Raw genomic sequence first — 21,306 nt, 5'->3', positions numbered from 1 at the left:
TGCCCTCTCCAGCCCATTTCAGGGAGAGAGGGAGGGGGAGTGGGGTGCAAGTGAGAGGCACGTGGTTTGGAGAGTCTCAGTAGAAACACTAAATTGGGGAGTGCCATTCCTAAACCATGACAGCTTTATTTGAAAATTAACCCTGTCTTGGCTGGAACCAGGACAAAGAGCTATTCCAACCACCCTATATAAAGCTCCTGCTTTCTGCAAATGTAGTTGTGTTGGTGTCAACTCTATTGAACCTGTTGTTCAGTAGAATTGGATTCTAGTGTTTCTAAAATATTTTTAAAATGCCATGTTCTTCACCTTCCTAGGCATAATTTTCATGTATTCCTCTTTGTAATCATCAACTTTATTTGCATTTCATTGTTATCAGTTTGAATTTCTTGCCTCTATTTCCTGTGTGCTATGTATTGGAGTTTTGTTTTCTCACGGCTTTCTTTTCAACTCGTCAAGTACTGAGTTTTAACTAAAAGGGCTTTCCTTCTCTAAAATATGCTAAAATATTTTAAAATAATTCCCCTTTTTAGTCACATATATAAAATTTTATTTTCCTCCTCTTCAGTCTTGTATATATACATTTCCATGATAAATGAAAAAAAAAATTACCTTGATTTATGTCTTATCTTTCTAAATTAAAAATTAACCATCTTTTCACTTTTTACTGACTATATTAGAAATGAGTTTTTAGCTTCCAGACCCAGCAGCAGCATGTCAACATTTGGGTATTGGACTAACAGCAAGCGGTCATAATTTTGTCATGAAAATATTCAGGACAATGAAAATAATTTTTTAGAAATGCAAAATATAAATCAGAGGGAAAACAAAGGATTAACCCACCCATCTACAACTGTTAATAAAAATGCTAATCTGCTGATGCTCAAAAAATGAAAATCTTCAGCATTTTGATCCCCACAATTTTCAGTGACAGACAAAAAATTACAGGGAAGCAAAGCTTACAACAATTCTAACTTGGTTTAGTGCACATATTTATCTTTCTATCCACCCTCAATTAAACAGTATGGTATGTGGCTCATCTAATTTCCTCGTTCCAACACACAGATACCCACCACTGAAGTTAATGGGGTTTATATTATCTTACAGAGCTGTTCTAACTAAGTTGAATTAACAGGAACATTTTATTCTGTGTTGCAGTGGAGAGTCTCTTGCCAATCTCAGGGGCATTACAGCTTGGTTCACACAGAGGGTGTGCCTGGTTAAACACTTCCACGAACGGATATGTGCTTGACTCATCTCATGAACACAGACAAACTGGCTGAATTGTATCACATGATCAGAGCTCCAAGAAGATTGACTTAATGTCAATATTACCTTTCTTGCTATTTTCAATCTGCAGAATGAAATCACAGCTGGAGTATTTGGAAAAATATGTATATTATTAACCTTATGGATTGACCACTGGTAAAGCTAAGGTTGAAATCATGACAGTTTCTTTAGGGTCTAGAAAACAACTCTTATGGTAACAGCTCAGGGAACTGGGGTTCTTTAATCTGTAGAAGCAAAGGCTCAGGAATGACCTCATTTTTCTCTACAATCACCTGAAAGGAGATTGCAGTGAGGTGGGGGTCAGTCTACTCTGCCATGTCTCAAGTGAAAGGATGATAGGAAAGGGCATCAAATTGTCCCAGGGGAGGTTCACATTATATATTAGAAAAAAAAAAAAATCACTGAAAGGGTCATTAGGCATTGGAATAAATTGCCCAAGGCAGTGGTGGAGTCAACATCTCTGCAGGCATCTGTGTGTGGCACTTAGGGATATGGTTTTGGGGGTTTTGGGGTGATTATGGTGATGCTGGGTTGATAGCTGGATTAGATAATCTTGAAGGTCTCTTTCAACCTTGATGATTCTGGGGTTCTTGCCTTGCTGTACTTTCTCCAGCATGGAGGTGTAGTTTAATTCTCAATTGTACATTGTGAAACATTTGATGTTTATTTTTTTGGTAATTTTTAGGAACAGTACCTCAATAAAACATCTAATTTTATTGTTCACTTGTTCAGTAGGAGCATTCTCGTGAGACCTCTTGTATTTTCCTGTATCACCTCCCATCAAAGATGAAGTAGAAAAGATACAACAGCATCCCTTCCTGAAAATAAAATTGACTTAGGCGAGCTTAGTCTGAAGTCTTAAGTTAATAACAAATATCACTATATATCTAATAGCAGGCAAGTCTATTTTTGTCTTCTGGAAATAACAGAATTATTATTTGCTACGTATCCCTAGTCTTCTTCAAAAATTGCACCATCATCAAAAATCACAGGAAATGTGATTTCATTAAATGTGTTCAAAGAGTATATTTTCAGACTAGCCACATAGAAAAAAAAAGTTCTTTACTTTCACAAATAATACCCAAGATACCATCCCAAGAAGACAGAGAGTGGTTCTTCATAATGGAACAGGGGGAGTATAAGAGAGCCCAGGCACAACATGAAACAAGAGAGGTGCTGCTTGGATATGCAGAAGAACATTTCCCCATGAAGACATTGTCAGTCACATACTTGGATCTGGTAAAGCACATCCTGTTCAGCTGCACCACGTGAAGGTAAAAATTCAAGGATAGGTAAAAATTCAAGCTGTCCTTTGGAGGGTTTCAGTTCTTCCTGAAGAGTTCTGAAAGATTTATAAGAAAAGTAGTTCAAACTCAAAAACACCTTAGTGATGCTTTAGATAACTAAAGCAGATGGAAGACCCTGTGTGTGAACATTTTATTTAGGCATTCAGAAAGGCAGCAAAAAACCCCTAATTTATTGCTCCGTACTGATCAGCTAAAAAGAAGAGAGAGAATTTCACTTATTTTCTGTAAGATCTCGGGTAATTTCTTTACTTAATACTCACTCTCTCCTCTTCATTAATAATAGCAATATGGTTTCATAGGGAAAAAAATCATGGGAGAAGTATTTCAGTGTCATTCCTCTTAAGATATGACACAAGTGTTGCATTGTACTGACCCAAAATGCAGTCTGAATTTTGTATTTTATCAATATTAATCAATATATCTAGGTCACTTGCTGTTGTATTTCATGAAAATTATTGTTCATTCACACTTTCAGTCTCCAAGAGATCAACTTATCTCAGCTTGCCAAGTATCAAACACAGCTTCTCAGTATATCTTGATCTTTTCCTTCTGGGTGAGCTAGGGGAGGATTTGATGTGCAATAAAAAGTAAATGTAATTAATTTTGGTATTCTCTGTGGGATGGGATTTCTGTTTTCCAGTTTCTTTTAAACCCAGTCATTGTCTCCTCCATAATTCTCACTGGTCATGTTCTGAGAGGGTAAATAATGTGATCAAGTTGCACAGATAGATCTCAAGGGATGAAAAATACTATTGGAGAAAATTAGCAACCTGAAAACATTTTAACTTGGTTCCCAAGCAGAAGAATTGAAGCTGATTTCAAACAGCAATTTCAATGTCTTGTACATTCCAGATCCCAAATTGTGCTAAACCTCCAGGTAGAGTTACCAGCATATTAAGTAATTTCTTACAATAAAAGAATGGGCTGCTTCCAGCCCCAAGCCGTGCTTCTGCCCCATTGTCTTATTAATATATTGTGATCAACTGGAAGGGGAAATTCATGGCTAAAAATTAAACCAGTGGTGAAAACAGGCTATTTTTAACTTGTCTTTGTTCCTTGCCTATCAAAAGGTCCACAAACATAGTGATGCAAATGAAGCAATGATTTGGAGCAATAGCTGGCATGACTGTTCAAAGAAATGTAAGTATAAATTCATGATTTTCCTTCATCATGATGAGCTGGGTATAAGTGCTTGTGAGTCTTCTTTCCCCTTATAAAATTATCCTTCGAGAGCTGTGAACTGTGAACTAATTTTAATGAAATACCAACTCTGAAATTTAAAGATGTTAAGGTTCACACTGCACATTGCTTTGTCACTGCTAATCCTAGCAGAAGCAGCCAGTTAATGGGATCCTCTCCTGATTCTGCATTTCCATTTCAAATATTTGGAACTCAAATGTACATAAAATGCTCAACAAAATTACCAAGAAATTCTTAGGTTCCTGTTCCCTCACTCAATTTATTTCCAGACTTTATGGATGTATCTGTTTCTGAACAACTGGAACTATGACTTTCCTAAATACACATACATGGTGAAATGGATATGAATATTGGTTCATGCTGTCTTCTTCCCTGAGCATATTTTTGTGCAAAGATTAATATTGAGTAGATATTGTGCCATCTTTACTTTTCAGAGCTAACTCCTAACAGCATTCTCCTCACTTAAAGTTTTTCTTTGATTTAGTCTCCTCAGCTTTTCTGCACATTTCATTTTTCCTGCTGTTTGATGTGATTATTGAATTGCCTTGAAGACTGAATATCTCAAAATAACAGCAGTCTCCTGGCACCAAGTAAAACACAGACAAACAATCTAAGATGGTTTCTTTCTGCTCACATTAACATGCGGCTCTAAGGGCTTCTCAATGAAACATTCACTGAACATATTCACCCGACACTGAGAAAGCATAAGAATAACTCGCTAAAATCAGGTAGCATTTCTTTCTGTTATGAAGACATACTTCTAATTAAATAATGTAAATGCTGTTACCTAAAGAAATCCTTAAATACTTCCACTGTGAAAATTGGTTCTACTTGTAAGTGGATAAAATAAAGTTTTCTTTTCAGTGGTCTTTTGTAACTCAAAAAGTCATTCAACTGACTTTTTGTGGTAAAATTTAAATTTAGGTAAATAGTCAGGTTTTTAACTCTTTTAGATCAAATGCATGCAGAAGTAGGACCACAGATTTTGAATTGGTTTGGATTGACTAAATAGTTTTGAGGCAAAGAGGCCTGCTTTGCTCAGACAAAATGTATGTGACCACAGATCTGTATTTAGTGATGACTTGTGAAAGCAGTGCATACTCAGTTGATATTTCAGCCACAGCTGTTCGGAGCAGTGCTGTTTCTTCCAGGTTTGTCATTCCTGTTTGTACTCTTTTCTGCAAACTCTATGTTGCTATAGTGTATTCCCCTTATTTCTCAGAAATTGTCTTAAATTTAAGTGTTTGTTTTGTATTGTTTTTAAAGAATGGATTTGAAAATACTGTTTCAGAGCATTTCTTTAAGCTTGGAATTTCAAGAAGTATAATTACAGTTTTCAGTAATTTATTGTTAATATCTAGAGATATTTAAATAAATGTCTCTAAGTATATCTTCTAATAAATCCCTTAAATCCCTTAATCCCTTTGGAAGAAGAAGCTATGCAAACAATTTTATCTATTAGTTAGAATCATCAAAGTAAGATTTTTTAAAAATAAATTTTCCCCCTTTAATATTTTTTTGTCTGTATCCCATCTGATTCACATTATGTACGTAGGAAGACAAAATTTTTTAGACAACTATGTCTCAGATATCCCTTGTTTTGACATCTCTAAACCAACTTGAGCATGACTTTTCATACTAAGAAGTTATTTTTCACTGAGTTGAAGTACATTCACCTTTACTAGCAGCAGGGTGAATTTCTGGAGGGGAGGAAAAACACACTTTTAAATAGATTTTGTACTCAGGGATGGAAAACCAAAGCTAACAAATTGTCACAGTTACAGTACAACTCCTTCATATCTCGTGACATGGCTGCTTTTGAACCTGCAGGTTAGCTTTAGGTACTTCCATGCAGGCATCAGTTTGGAAAGAATTAGCTATGGGCTTGAGTGAATTTATTGGCCTGATACCATTAGGAAGAATTTCTAGTGAATTTGCTCTAGCACCAAAACTGTTGCTATTCCTTGTCAAAATTTTAGGTGTTTCAGTAACTCAAGCAAATTTTTCAACTTTCACACGTTTTGCTAAGTCAAAACTGTGGAACTAATCAGTGGAAGTGTCTTTCTTTTATATATGCACATTACATGACTTGATTTTCCATTAACATGGTCTCATCTCCTGCAGAAAAGCAGCTTTTTCTCACTGACACAGATCCAAGGTGCTGCTGTTTGAAGGAAGATTATTCAGGTTCCCAAACACTTGTTGCTATACCAACCCAACTGATGGCACAGCCTTGTTGCTGAGCAGCTGGATTGATACAAATTGAGGTTTTATAAGCTAAACCACAAACACATGGCTTGGTTCCAATAAATGTTTTACAAGACAATCTACAGCTCCTGAAATCTGCCTTAACACATTTGCTGAACTAAAACTCTAAGTTTTCATTTAAATAATGCAATTTCTATTCTCAGGAAAAATAAGCTATAATTATGACATCTAGTTAACAAAATATAACAAAACTTCCTACTGTCATTGATATTCATGATCTTCATGATCTGTCAAGACAATTAAAATTAGAGAATTTTCATATCTATAATCTGGAGAAAAATCTGATTTGCTCTTGCAAAATTCTCTGCTCTTTTATCACCCAGGAAATTATTTGATAAAGTCTCAGTACAAGAATGAGGTAGTATTTCAGAATATCAATTAGAGATGACTTACTTAAACAAATATACTTTTTTTCATTATCGTATTTCTTAATTAACTAGTCTGCTTTATTACCTCTATGTAATAAAGGATGTGCAGTCTCAAATAAGTCAGGAGTAGAGGTTTGGCTCTGGTTGACTGGGGATTAGCCCTGCAGAAAATGGCCCGGGATGATGGTAGACAAGAATTTAGGTGAGATCGCAGTGGTCCCCTGTAGTGATGGTGTGGCTGCATTAGCCAGAATGCATCAAGAAGTCAAGGAAGTGATTATTCCTTTCTAGTCACTATTTGCAAGGGTCCTCCTCCCCAGCACAAAAGACAGTCTGAAGCACCCAAAGAAGTCCAGCAGAAAGACTCCAACACGGCTGGGGTGCTGCAGTTTAACAAATGAGGAGACAATAAAGAGGGTGCCTTATTTCAGGATGGAGAAGACTAAAACTGTAACTAGTCTTCAGCTACATAAATGCAGGCTATAGAAGACTCTGACTCCAGCTTCTCTACAGTGCATAGAATGACAGGCAGCACCCTCAAGTAGCAGCAGCAGAAATTCTGACAGGTAAAAGGAAAAACAAAAATAAAAATGAGAGTGGTTAAGCACTGGGATATGTTAACCAAAGATGTGAAATCTCCATCCTTGCAGATATTTAAAAGAGGATTGGACAAGGCAAGAAATCCCTTCTGGACTAAAATATTCTGTGATTCTAAGGTCCAGTTAAACAGAGAGGATATCAGCTCTTTCCCAGGACGGTAATAAATGGCTACATTTAATCACTCTGATAAGGTCAGCAAAAGCAATAAATGCCTCCCTAGAACTATTGAAAATAAATTAAACACTGCCTTCAGCTAACCCAACATTAGAGCTATCACAATGCGTCTACTCTTTGCGACTCATTGTCCAGTGACACATTTTGGAAGTGGTGATTTATCAGACAAATGTATCAATTGCAGAGGTGAAACTTGCTTCATTTAGTGAAACTTCCCTGAACATCTCTATCACCTCATTGATGCTCCACGTACTACGCTTACAATTAGTCTGCCTCAGAGATGAAGGGGTTTGTATCGTCTATCTTTTTACAAATATGACACAGGCACTACTGTGCTGCATTACAATGATATTTGTGAATATAGGTCTTCATAACAGTGTAATCCTGATCTTATTGAAACAAGTGCTTAATTCCCACTGATTGCAGTGAGGAATGCACGCCGGTCCCTCTTCATGGAAATGGTGTATGGGGAATAGTCTGGGGAGAAACATCGACAATTATTTCCAACACCTGAAATAAGGAATGAGCTTTTCCCAGTCATTTATTCAACAGTAATAGCTGCAGCAATTTTATGAATCAGACTCAGAATGTCTCTCTGAGAATATATGTCATAAAAATTGCCACAGGAGACTATTAACCCCAAATGTACAGAAATGAGAAGTTGTATGTCCATGCCATAATAAGTTTCCTGTTCTGTCAAAATATATTTATGCTTTAAAAGGTTGCATAAAAATTTTTGAGTTTAGTGTTATTTTATGCATTATCTAGAAACCATTTCTTTTTCTGTGTCTAACTTGCTTCTACACCTACAACAGCATTATGTCAGGAATGCCTTCAATTTGAATCTTTTCCAAATGATGACACAAACCAGCTGGAATGTATTTTCATTTCCCAGGAATACTTCCTGACTGTGTTTAACAGTTTTATCTTTTTTAAGTCTGTGAAATTAAACTTGAGCAAAAGGTTAAAAAAAACTATTCCTAGGCAAAAGTCCCAGACACATATTATCCAGACAGTGACTGTGACTGTCCGTAGCCCTGGAGTAACATCATTTCACCATTTTCAGGTCACTTCTGAACACAGAAAGACTTTTGACATTCCGTTAGAAGACGTCTGTAAGGACTCCTCACTGACTTTCAAAATAGTATATGGCTTGGAAAGATATCTCTGTGTTTGTTTAGTTTCACTTACTTTTCAGAGATAAAAATGTGGGGCAACACTGGTTTAACTTGTTTCATTTAAGGTTTCCTTGACTGAAAATAATCAGTCCTCCCTTCAGTTTTTTTTAGCTGCCTTTTAAAATCAGCATTTTAATCAGCATTTACCATTAACCTTATATGAGTCTGACAGTAATGAAGCAATTCACCCATCACTTTTGGATTGTTTGTTGTGCTACAGTAAGAACTGCTTGCTGGATATGAGGAGCTCTTTGTACTATCAAGACAAACCCATACTGCTCTATTGTACTCAGTATATTACTCCACTATCCTGAAACCAATTAAATAAAGTGGTATGTTAAAAAAAAAAGACATACTTTCATTCACATGTTGATTTAGACTCACTGAAGAAATCTAAGGTAATTCTGTTTGTCATTTGCTCTATGCCACGTTTCATAAAAATCTCAATATTCTTGAAATACATCTTGGGTGTAAATTTGTCACTTTTTAATAAGACTGGAAATAGTCTTTTCTCGTTTCCACTCTACAGTCTAGATCTGCCTCTCCAGAGGCAGTTTGGATCTCATATCAAAACACTCCAAAGTCTTCTGAGACCTGGAAAAGGGGTTGTGATCCAACCTCTGGAGAAACTTCCTTTTTCAGTGCCACTATATGTTTGTAACAAAGATTGTTAGCTAGCATTTTCAACTTAACTTCCCAAAACATACTGTCTCCATTTACCTAAAGGCATCACAATTTTTCAAATTAAATTCTGGTAGGTTATCTCATCCATCTAAAATGCAGTGCCCCATTCTCATATATTTATATAACTTTTCCATTTTTATTGTAAACAGCATATTTCTTTTATGTCTGCCCTATTACTTTTTCTTGTTTTCCTTTGAAACAGAAATATATTGCCAGTTTCTTGGCTTTGCCACATGTTTAACTCTTCTGACTGTTTTTATTTTGCTCCTTCCAAAGATGCTTATTAAAAAGTATGCTTTTATTCATCTATTATTACATGGGATTTATTATTGATAGCAGGAATAGCTCAAGGCAAGAAAAAAATAGATGACTGCTTTGTCAGACTGCAGAGTTTTGTTGCATTTGAATTTATAGATAAAGTACCTGTTTTAATCTAGTTTTCCAAGCCCTTAATGATGAGACTGTCAGTGATGCAAAATTTTGTTTTCTTTCCTTTCATACACAATGGAACTTTTTTTTTTTTGACCTAATAAAGAATTCAAAAGCAGACCTTTTACCAGAGTATACTTTACATTTATCTGGCTCTCTTAACTCTGGCTCTGAGCTGGATGCAGGAAAAAGGAAATTGGAAATGATGGAATAGTAACTTAACAGGAGTTGATGTAGACATTCAACATCCAAGATTTTGGATACTGGATTAATTTTCAGAGGTGGACATCGAGTTTTAAAATGACTGTGAGCCAAAGCACAAGCTCACTTCACCCAGAAGCTGTGATTTTCAGAAATAGTCATGGAGTAGAAGAAAAAAAAATCTTTGGTCTTATCAAGATATGGTAATTAGAAATAAAAAGAATGTTTCTTTATTGTCCATACAATTACTTTTACTTTTTTCTTCTGTTATCAACCTCTTCTTTCAAGTCTAACATGAAATAAAAGTGCAGTATGGGTCCTGTCCTTCTGTTGTACAAATTCAGGTCTTAGCTGTGTCACAAAATCAGTAATCCCATTTATCTTTGAATTAAACATGCCACAACTTTCTAAGAAAAGAAATAAAATTAGGTCATCAACATTCAAAATACTGAAACAAAAACATATTTAAGCAAAACTGATGACATAGATAATACTCTTTTTTATATATTTATATTTAACACTATTAATAAGATCAGTGATCACAGTAGATAACCTTACAGAATGTGTTTCCAGTTATCAGTTATCAAAATCTTGTTTGTAATTACTATCTTTCACTGTCATCTAGTGTACAAAAATACTTTCTGCAAGTGCTTGGTGAAGAAGAAGAATGCAAGAATGTACAGAAGAAAAAACCACTAATTTTTTGCAATTTAATTTAAAAACTTTTAATCAGAAACTAATTCCTAAGGTTTACTTCTGTCCATCTAGTTACTCAGTCTTGAAAAGTCTATACTGCTGAATATGCATGGACAGCAAGGAAATATGAAATGGAGAGGAAATACAGAGCTGTAAAGAACAATACCATTACAGAACTTAGTGGAGCAGGGATTTCAGTCTCAGTTGTATCAAGGTTTTAAGGGCTACAGGAAAGTACATTCAAAATATGTCTGTCAATTTGAACAGAAGAAATAAGTACCTAGTAAAGAAAACCATTAGAATATACTGCTAAATAAAACCAAGCTCCCCTCCACCAACAACTAAAAATTTAATTGCCCAAACAAGCATTAAATATATTTCATATGTTCCCATGAATTTTTCATCTTTTCTACATAAAATAGCAAGAAAGTAAACCTGGCAGGTTTGAGTCAAGCCCTCTTAGGGCACTTGTGAGGTATTTCAGTGAGGAGTGCTTCAGTTTGCGCAGTGAAGAACAGAGCCATACTCCTTACCCTTCACAAACACCCATGTTTATAATTTTAATTAGCAATATTGCACTGAAAGTATCTGATCACCTTTTCAAGGATATATTTATTAATTTTCAAAATAAAAGATCATATGAAACTATTGCTTCTACATACATGTTCTTGCCACAGCCACATGATCAAATTCAGTTTTCACTTCACAACATTCAAAGACTGCACAAGTTATTCTGAGTGAGGACTATATTCACACATCCAAAAGGAAACAGGATTAAAAAATAAATGTGAATAACCTGAGATGATGTCAATCTATTTGGTCCTGGTAAAATTGGCCTCAAGGAATCATGGCACCAGATACTTAAAATTACAAACTTAATGTAGAGCATTAATATCTGTTCTTAAGTGTAAGTTTGGTGCCAAATCTTCATTACCTGTTCACTTCATAAATGTTACTCAAAGGGCAAAAGGTTATATAGTGAAGCAAAGTAAGCTAAAATTACATGAGGACAATTTATTGGTGAAAAACAATGAAAAACAGTAATAAAAGGTTGATTTTTAAAAATAATATCTAAAGAACTTGCCTTTGCAACAAAAAACTCAACCCAAAAACCCTCAAAACAACAAAACCCCACCAAGTATTATTTGAGTAATAATAATGATAATTGAGGAAGAGGTAAAAGTTGCACTGATTTAAAGTTGTACAAAGAATGGATTCATATTCATCTTCTCATCCTTGCAAAGCGGCAGAAATATTATTGCAGGTTTAGCTGAAGGAATCTGGATTGGTTTCCATACAATTTAAGATAAAAAAAACAAAGTCCTCAAAAAATTTCATTTTATAATAATAATAATTTTGCAGTTAGTGGAAGAGTACTGTAAACTCAACAATCTTGATTAAGGTAGATATTGAACTTAAAAGGGTAAGGAACATAAAGTTTTCAGCCTATTTAATAATACTTTTCTTAATTTTCTCCTGTATTTACTATATGTAGAAATAACCAATGACATTGACCAGTTTTCAGGGAGCAAGAAAACTCTGTTACAATTTTTCCACTTAGTAACTAATAAAATTTAATTAGCTCAAGGTTCTGAAAGTATTTTAACCCATTTTCTGTAAAGAAAACAATTTCTTCTACAAATTTAAAGTGTCATTTCCTTGCATTTTTTTTGCTATGGTTATCTTTGAATTATGAACATGGTAATTTTCAATTGGAACATTACTTGAAATCCATTAAGCAGCTCAATCAACTTCAATCCTTTGTGAAATTAAGTACATGTATCTAGTAAAATATCTCTATATCAGTACTTGAACATTTGTTGTCACACTGCATTGGACCTCTAAATTTCTGCTTGCTGTTTTTTAGTGCATTAGAAATATTCAGGGAATATAACTTTTGTAAATAGTTAAAAAAAAAGGACAACTTTTTTGCAATCATTTGACCATAAAAAAAATAGAATAAAGTTTAAATAACTTTCTGAAAACTCTCCTAGTCTCACAAAGGAGTCTACATATGATATTCTGCATTGGAATTCAGTAGATATTCCTAATATTGTCCTTTAATGAAAAAACATCAAAACCTAAATCAATCCTTGCTAAATGAGAGTTTGGAAAAATAGTTAAGAATGAATGAGAGAGAAATAAATAAATTGCACAGGACTGGCATGCAGGTTGCTAAGACCATTATGCTTTTTAATGTATATTTTCTTGTCTCTTCTGGGATGGCTGTCTTACTCCTAAAAAATCCTAAAAAAAATTAAAATACAGAAACAATGTTAAAAATATTTCTCAAAAAATCCAAAAGGAAGTGTGAAAACTTATGAAACCATACATCAAGAGTGTATATTGATAGCAGACGTACTCCACACCATGCATGTTTAGACAATTTTAAAAAGCAATTCCTGTAACCAGAGAACTCCCAACACTTGCTTTCAGACAGATTAAAAATGTAAAGACTAGCAATGACCTCTAGTGTTGTGGTTTCAGTACTGCAAAATACTCTTGCTGGCAATAAACCACAGCATCCATGGAGCATCCACGGAATTTTAGACTGTATTATTCAGTTACTAGTGCAGCACACAAGATGCTCCTCTAAAGAAGAGAAAATGTTTCGTCTGTTACCTAAAGCTAACAGCAGCAGAAATACTTCAGTATTTCTCCAGTTGAAAAAAAAGTAGTTTACTGTTTGAGTTGAAAGTGTCTGCATCTGATGATCCAGCGGGTAACTTTCTGTACTCTTCTTTGGACCTGTTTCAAGAACAAGGATTATGTATCAGGTGAAATGCCACTCTGGCTGGGCATTATAAGCCCAGGGCAAGTAGGACAAGGGGAGCAGGAGACAGTGAATGAAATTTCAAGAGAAAAAGTAAATAAGAAGGCATTATATTTCATACTATTCCTGGACACACATATTTTGGGCCATTTGCAGAGAGAAGACAAAGCAGTGTTGCTTTCTAAGATGACCTTCATGTCATTCCTGTCCCCTACACAAGAAAATGTCCATGCTTTTGTGTATTGGTTTTATTAGCTGTGAGAGTAAACAGGAAAAGCCTTGATACACAAATGTTGTTATGAAATGACAAAATGACAGTACTGGGACCTAAACCAATTGCCCATTGAGGCTTGAGAGGAACTGCACTACTTGTATTTGGTAAGACCACAGAATTATTTGCCTTACTCTTAGCTCAGACCTTGCTTTTAGATTTTTTGCACTTATTTAAGAAGCAGGATCTTCTCTACTACATATTGAACAAAAAACTCTCCAGCTTTAGTGAAATATGAAAAATTGTCTTTAGGGACAAATTGCCACAGCAGAATGGTTAAATAGATCACAAGAAATTTGCTGTAAAATCCTTGTGTGGGTTACCTGATGATCGAGGGGTACTTCCCAAACAAAGCTGGACTGAAATTAAAGTGATCTTCCGAGGTTTTCCAGGGCTTCCTCTCCTGACCAAGCACTCAAGAGAGTAATGTTTCTGCGCTCAATTCCACTTTTGGATCTTGCTTACTCTCACTTGTGCCTCATTTTTGTCTCTCTTAATATTTCCCTCTTTTTTTTCTCTCTAATAACAATGTTAAACACACTGCTGAGTTGTTCCTTACAGTAAGAGTTTTCATGTGCTCTTTATCACTTTGGTTTTGTTTAAATGCCTCCTTTTTATGCCTACTTTCTATATCAATGTGGATACGTTCGGTTTTTCAGAGCACACCTGTTCAATACTCTAGCCAATCTTTATCTGTGATTTGAGATTATTTTCATCACAGACTTTCAGAAATGTAATCCTGTACTTAGACACCATAAAACCTCCTGCCACGGGTTTGACTCTGCTAGCTGTGAATTGATAGCAGCACCGTGGTGCCATAGCTGCAAGAACACGGAGCTCAGGCTGGGTTGGCCCTTTGTGGATTTCCCCTTCGCTGGCTCTGCAGCCTTGCCTGAGCCACACAATGTTTCCTACACTTGTGTAAAGCAAGTTCCCCTCTGCTTTGATGGTCTGAAATCCCATATAGAGCATCAGCAGTGTGTGCTCATCCTTAGACTAGCTGCCTGCAGTAAAGTCACAAAACACCACCCCTCATGCTAGAATATATGTCACAAAAAAGTTAATAGGCACAATGACCTTAAGGCTGTGTGGGGAAACAAAGACTTTTTGAGATGGTAGTCTGGAGAATTTCTGAATTACAGATAATTGCATGAAATCCTTGAATTTCTGTATGGCATTGGAGAGTACTATGCAAACCCAAATTTAGGCAGGCTCAGACTACAAGAAGTATCTGGGACAGACCAAGGTTTCTCCTCTTCTGTATCCTAAGTGAACTCATAAATTGAGTTAGCATCTAGAGAAATAATAAACAAAATTTTTTATGACAGTTTCTCCAGCACTGTCTCTAAAAAATAGCCACATAACTAAGCTGGAAAACAAAACACTAACAATTTCTTCTTTAGATAAATCCAGATTAACAGAATCATTGTGACTGTTCAGTGACCAGCAAAAGTTTTTATTTTGTATTCAAAACAGATATATTTTTTAAGATTAAGGGACATATGTAAACTTGGCAATTACTTTTGACCAACCTTCCAGAGATCAAAATACTGAGAAAAAATAATTGAAAACACACATACAAATTAAAATGTAGACAAAAATTGAGTATCTTAAAAAAGATTTAATAAGCAGATAGAAACCCCAAATTTCACAATCTAGTGAGAGCTACTGCTAAAAGATTTTCCAGATTCACCACTTATATAAAAATACAGTTTGAAATTAAAAAACAGCAGTAACAAATCTAATCAGTATTATGTAACATAACAGAGGAAAAGAGAAACTGATATAAGTCATGTGAACTCAAAGCTATGAAACATGGTCCATAGCCAGTCAAGGCAGGGGTCAGTTGCTCTTTTTTTCCCCAGAGTCCTAGAACTAAACACTGAGACTGTAACAAAGTGCTTAAACTATTAGTGATATGAAAATTATCTGCTGCAAATTAAGCAAGTGACTGGACAGAGATGGAATTTAAGTGAGTTGAGTTTATTTGGGGTTTTACACTGGTGCATTAAAGCTGGTACTAATAAAAATGTGAAAATCAGGGAAACTTCAGAAAACTGCAAGTATTAATGTTAGGGAAATGTTCAGAAAGGGCATATAGATAAAACTGCTTAATCTATAGTCTGATGTCTACAACACACTTTTTCTTTATGATGCCAATGGTGCAATTTAGTTAATACAGATAGAAGGATTAAGAACAGTTAAATGTTGCTCAGAAAGGTTTTGTGAAAATGGACTCCAACCAGTAAATTTTAATTGACTGTAATTATGTATTTGAGTAAAGCACATACTGCTTACTGAAGTTAATTTCTTCCTTGTTAAATAAGAAACAATGCTAAGCTTTATGTACAAATCCAATTTTATACCTAGAGTGTTTAAAAAAAAAAAAGAAAATCAAAACTCCAAACCAGTCTTCAAGGAAGCAAGAATGTTGTGCCAGGAGCAGGGATTTTGGGCATGTCTAGCTGAAACTTCAAGCCACAAGCCAGCCAATATTGAAACAGTCAGCCTGGAAATGTACATTACCAGGCCCTCCAGTCAGCCAGACTTGGCCCTACAGTTTTGACACAATTTTTCTTTCTTTCTTTTCAATGCTCAAATAATTAGGCAGGTATTGATCTCTATTACCTCTAACTTGCTTATTTCAGTAGAAGAGAGTAATTTGTAATTACTAGAGATTTGCATGTGTCAGTTTCTATTTGGTTGTCCTTCATGCACTGGCATAAAAATGTATCAAAATGAGATAATTTTAGAAATTTATTTTAGAAAGACATTAATTTAAGAGCCTTGGTATTTCTAACTGCAAAAAAACCACAATCTCCATTTATCTGAAGAATTCCCTGTCTACACAGATTTGAACAATTTATACATGCTTTTAAAATGCATAGGAAACATAAATGATGCAATCAAAGCAGCAGCCATCTGAACTGCTGTATTGGAAAGCTCAAGTGAAGAGCAGATTCCAAAGCTGCAAAGCTCTGAAAGAGGACTCTACCAGCACCCACGCCTGAGCTCGTCAATGAATATAAAAAAGCTCCTAAGAATGAGTAATGAATGCAAGCGCACTCAGAATAGTCAGTTTTCTTCTTTTTTTTTTTTTTTTTAATGATTTAAAACCTAGTTTAAATTAGGCTACTCCTACAGTATAATTTAAAATAATGTAGCTAGGTATTCAGGAATATTGTATAGTCTCTTCTGGAAATGCAAAGAATCACCATTTCAGTGTACTTAGTTCATAATTTCAGTTTACCCTGTTAATTGAGGTCAGTGACTAATTCTTTGAATTGACACCCTGGGAGCTGCAAAAAAAGCGAGATGGTTTTGTTTCTATTCCATTCAGAAATAAAAGTGAAAGAAAAAGGACTGAATAGTTCAAGTCAGCAGAACAAAGGACAAATAGTATTCAATATGTTAACAGATTATATTTTCAGTTAGCAATTCATCTTTATGTAACTACAAAGTGGGTTTTATTTATTTGGTTTAAGGCTCCTTGTAGTTTATATAAATATGTTAATAAAACATATTAAACAAAGAGTTTTGATATCATGAATTTCCAGTTTGTATTACTAGAAAGGTTGGGAAGGAGGGGGAATTTAGATGCTTATGTAAAAAAAGGCAATTAGTACTTATTAACAAAACATAAAAAACCACCAAATGCCTAAATTAGTGACTCAGATTAAATATAACCATACTTTTCTAGCCTCTAAAAAGAGACTGCACATTAAAAGCTAAATATAGAAGGAGTGGACATAGTCTAGAAGCATTTGAGTTCAACTCTCTGAAGTGCTTGATGAGGTACATTTCCAGGCCAGCTTCTGTGATGCTGGCTGGCTTGTGGCCTGTGGTTTCAGCTGGAGAGGCCTAAAATCCTGGCCCAGCACTGCCATTTGGGTCTGGATTCCCATACTGTTCCATGGCTTATAGTGAGAGACAAGTAAGTGCACTGGCATGCAGGGCTAAGGGAGAAGCTGAAGCTTCTATCCCTTGGTTTAGACATTCTGTCTTTATGGTTACCAAACCAGGAGAGTGAGTGAAGTGAATGATGAAAGCATCAGAGTATGTCATCTGTGAACAGAAAGATCATTAGAATGCTATTTTGTAAATGGGCATGGTATATTTTTTTTCATGACTGTAAAAGGAAAAATACATCAAGTTTCTAGCAGTAGAGGCCAAACAAATTCCTGGTATAACTTCTTCAACTGAAATATCTGCATATGTAATAATTTTTTGTTAGTAGCAATTAAACTTAAATTTTAAAAGTACAATTTTATATGTGAACAAGGAGACCTGCATTATGTAGGTTAACAAGGAGCTCCTGGACAAAAACAGAAAAGGGAAACCTTCAGAGGGTGGAAGTGAGGAACCTGGGAGGAATACTGACAAATCTTCCCAGTAACCAGGGATAAGGTTAGGACAACTAAAGCCCTGAAAGAATGAGACCAGCCTAGAGATCTGAAGACAACAGTAAAAGCTTCTATAGGTACATAAGCAGTAAAAGCAAGACTAGGGAAAATGTGGGTCCTCTCCAGAATTCCAGAATGGAATGGGGGAGCTGGTTACCCAGGATATGGAGAAGTTTGAGATACCCAGTCACTTTTTTTTTGCGTCAGTCTTCACTAGCAAGTTCTCCAGCCCCACCACCTGAGTTGCAGAAGGTAAAGGCAGGGACTGGAAGAATGAAGAACTGCCAGCTGTAGCAGAACAACAGGTTTGAGACCATCTAAGGAGCCTGAAGATACACAAGTCCATGGGACCTGGTAAGCTGCATCCATGAGTCTTGAGGGAACTAGCACAGAAAGTGGCTGAGCTACTTTCCATCATATTTGAGAAGTCATGACAGTCCAGTGAAGTTCCCACTGACTGGGAAAGAGGGAGAAAATCCAAAAGAGGAAATTCAAAAGAGGAAAAATGGAATACAGGCCTATGACTTATACCAATTTGCTTGCTAGTGCCTCCCCAACTCCAGCTCTATTAAAGCTCTAAGACATAAGACAGAAGTTTTCTATAATAAAGGTTTTAAAATGATGGAATAGCCTTCCTGAGAGGTGGTGGATGCCCCATGCCTGGAAACATTCAAGGCCAGGTTGGATGGAGCCTTGAGTTACCTGGTCAGGTTGAAGGTGTCCCTATCCACAACAGGAGGGTTGGAAGTAGATGAGCTTTAAGGTCCCTTCCAATCCAAACCATTCTACGATTCTATGAACATGACTTCAGTGCTTTAATATAAAAAACCAAAGCTGATAGACAGTAAAGAATGGGAATTCTATTCTCAGTAACACTAAATATTCAGTAATGCTTACACAGCCATAAATTTCTATAAATATTACTAACCATATTACTGTTGTTCTATGTAGTCTGCACTGTAACGCTTGTTTGACCTTGTTGTACTCATTATCATCTGAGTGCTGAGGAGAAGTGTGGTATTGGAAGGTCCCTTACACAAATGGAGCCTCTTAAATGAAAATGCACAACAAGGGATTTTTACAGGATTATTCAGGCTGCGTGTTTTCCCTTGAGAGTTTTTGTCCTTAACCACTTCTGAGGGTATGTCCATTCTGTCTTTTTAATCTGAGATTTAAATGCCCTTTGCATATTTCTGCACAGGACCAAGAACTGATCTCATGACCTAGATGTTAAATTGACCCTAACTACTCCTTTCCTGCAAGGAGCTCTCACAGCAAACAAGAAAAATCACTTATGAATTCAAAACTTGTGTAGTCAGAACTACTGAAACATTGGGAAGCCACACGATGTTAAAATCACTGGTTAGGAATGATCCATAACGAGGTCAGAGGGAGTGGCATGCTTTCAAAACGGCATCAGCTGTTCTTGAGTCACTGACCATTCAAAAACAAATTAGTGATTGCTTATGGACCAGTCAGTGCTCTCAAAAAGAAGCAAGAGATGAGATAGGACTTGGTGTTTGCCATGGACTGCCAGGCTACATGAAAGGATAATCGAAGTTCTTGAAGTCTCTCTCAAAACACGCAGGAGCACTGGTGTTGTTGGAGACTGCTGTTCACTTTGCGTATTCCAGGTCAGAACAGTACTTTGTCCTTTAAAAAAATATTGTTTTCTGAAGTGGTTGTTAAGTTGGAGTGAGACTTATATTGAAAATAAATACTTGTTGAAGATTACTTTGCAAGATGCCACAAAGCATCAACAGAGAAGGAAGGAACTTGGGTTTAAAGCATCAGCCTGACTTATCAGAGGAATGAATATAGCTGTTTTCAGTATTTGAAAAAGGGGAAAAAGAAGAAACAAACAAAAAACCACCCAACAAAACAAAAAGCAAGGGAAATGCATGAAGATAGCAATGTGTATGATTTTGACTCTTAATTTTCCTCTTAGTATCTGGTACAGTGCTGTGTTTTTTTTAACTTAGTATGAGAATAATGTTGATAACACACTAATGGTTTAGTTGCTGCTAAGCAGGGCTTATCCCAAGTCAAGGACTTTCCAATTTCCCATGCTCTGGCAGTGAGCAGGTGCACAAGAAGCCAGGAGGGATAATGGCTGGGACAGCTGACCTGAATAGACTAAAGGGATGTTCCATATCACAGAATGTCATGCTCGGTATATAAACTGGGGGGAGTTGAGGCTGGGAGGGGCCAATCACTGCTCAAGGCAGGGCTGGGCATCTGTCAGTGGGTGGTGAGCAACTGATTTAGGCATCACTTGTCTGTTTCAGGTTTTATTCATCTCTCTTTTTGTCGTCTCTATTATTATTATTATTATCATTATTATTATTATTATTATTATTATTATTATTATTATTATTATTATTATTATTATATTTATTTGAATTATTAAACTGTTTCTATCTCAACTCACGCGTTTTAAAATTATTTCCTGCTTCTCCTCCACATCTCACCACAGAGGGGAACTGTGTGAGCAAGCAGCTTTGTGGTACTTGGTGGCTGGCTGGGGTTAAACCAAGACACAGCAGTATGGGAAGCAGAAGTACACAGGACAAATTTCTGGCAAGCAGAGCTAAAGAAAATAGGAAGATGTGGGTTTTGAAGTACATTTGGAACTAAATAAATACTGTCAGTATTGGTCCCTTACCGGCATGCAGACAACAATTGTACAGAAAAACAGTCACCAGACCTCACTGATACTGTGGGACTGTGCCCCTTGTCCATGACAGTGCCTCTTGCTGTCAGCCTTGGCGCCCAGTTTGCTTTCCCTTAAAGAGCAGCCTGCTCTTTTTGCTCTTTGACTACAGCTGCATAAATATGTAGTTCAAGAGACACATTCTTTGGTATGCCAAATTTAGCACCCAAAATTAAAAGCCCACAGTGAAAAAAACCCTTCAACCTTCTTGGTTATTTTACAGAATGTGAAAAAAAGTATAGGTGGATCCTAAACCTACCTTTTGCACAGCACTTTGAAAATGTGAAGAATTCTCGGTAACCCTGATTCAATGCTTTCTTTTCGTATATCCTAGAGCAAAAACTTCACAAAATACTGCCTTTTTTTTTTTTTTTAGGCTAGAATATAATGCTACATTTTAGGTTTTGTTCAAACAGGCTCATGAAAAAAACCTGTAATTAGTTGTTTGGCATGAAGAAGCTCTGGAACACTTTGAGAGGAAGCAACATAATGAAATGTTACAAGAACAAGCCAGAACAACCTGCTCTGCTAGCAGCACTTTGCTTACTCCCCAGAACTGAAGTTCCTGCTTCAGTCCTGCCTGAGCTGCCTCTCAAATCAATCAACAGTTGTCCAACACGTGCTGTAAAAACCAGAACTACACTTAAGTGCCTGAAGCCTCATTTTATGCAATTGTTGAAAGCCTGACTGGCAGAGGTGCTTTGCCAGAAAACTACAAGCCCCGCTGGCACTGCTGCTTCAGTGTTTGAAGAGA

Source organism: Motacilla alba, chromosome 2, assembly GCF_015832195.1.
Source record: "Motacilla alba alba isolate MOTALB_02 chromosome 2, Motacilla_alba_V1.0_pri, whole genome shotgun sequence".
Lineage (NCBI taxonomy): Eukaryota > Metazoa > Chordata > Aves > Passeriformes > Motacillidae > Motacilla > Motacilla alba.
The sequence above is the reverse complement of the archived record's forward strand: the minus strand, read 5'-3'. Positions refer to the sequence as shown.